We start from the raw sequence: 1114 nt of genomic DNA, 5'->3' as shown, positions 1-1114 counted from the left end.
TTGTTTCTCCTTCATCCAAGACCAGCCATAGCACCACCACCGTGCTGCTCTGCCGGTGCCGGATACTGCCACTACATCACAGCTCCATCAAACTCCGCAGAAACCACAAAATATCCTATGTTTTCTTTATAGGCCTCCATTTTAATTTATTTTCTCCTGCAAAAAAAAAAAGCAATAAATAAATAAATTAGAGTTTCAAAGGCGATGTTCGTCGAGGTTTCATCAGCAGGGTCTTCGGTTCGGGATGTCTATTTCTCGGTCCAATTTAAAGTTGAGAGTTTAATTTTGCTGTAATCAAAGGAAATCAGTTCATTATTAATCAAATTTCAAAGAGCATTTTGGCTTCCACTTGAGGTCCACTCTCTTCTCTATTTTTTTTATTTAACTTAAACTGTCTTATGTGAGTGATCTATATGTCTATTTGCCTAACATGTTTTAATCGTTATTACGTGAATGACTTGCGCTTTTATTTAGAGATCTATTTGAGTTGATTAATTTTTGATTGAATACATAATTGTACATTGTTGGACCCTTGTTTTACAAATCTATGTTGACCTGTGAAAGAGAAAGATAAATTGATTTAGCAAGTGAATGAGTTTAGACAAAAGGCTTAAAGAAGCGGGTTGTTGGACGATAATTTTAAGAGGAGGTTGAATTGATTTTGTTTGTTTGATAGTTCTTGTTTTGGACTGATAATAAGTTGAATGTGACAAAACATGATGGCATAGGTCGTGAGGGGTTAATATCTTTAAATCATATTTGGATCTTGCTTCTAAATTGAACATTGGACTTAATGTACTTTGTATTTGGTTCTGCTTTATTAATTTTATCGGTGGGAGCATGCTTAGGCCGATCACGCTCAGATAGGCAAGCCTTAGGATTTTTGTTATTTTTGAGGCGAGAGGTCCTTCCCTTAGTTAAATTTGTCCGGGGAATGCCCCGAAGGATTTGTATATATTTTATTCCGCGGAATGCCCCGTAGAACTTTGTAATGGGAGGTCAAAAGTAGAACTTGTAGTGTTTTATTCTTGTTTTCTATTTTCATTTATTAGGTGAGGACTGTGAGCACGTGATTTTTGCCTCACAAGAACTACTCCAAAAGAAATCACAAATA

The sequence above is a fragment of the Nicotiana tabacum genome, chromosome 5 (genome assembly GCF_000715075.1).
Source record: "Nicotiana tabacum cultivar K326 chromosome 5, ASM71507v2, whole genome shotgun sequence".
NCBI lineage: Eukaryota > Viridiplantae > Streptophyta > Magnoliopsida > Solanales > Solanaceae > Nicotiana > Nicotiana tabacum.
The sequence above is the reverse complement of the archived record's forward strand: the minus strand, read 5'-3'. Positions refer to the sequence as shown.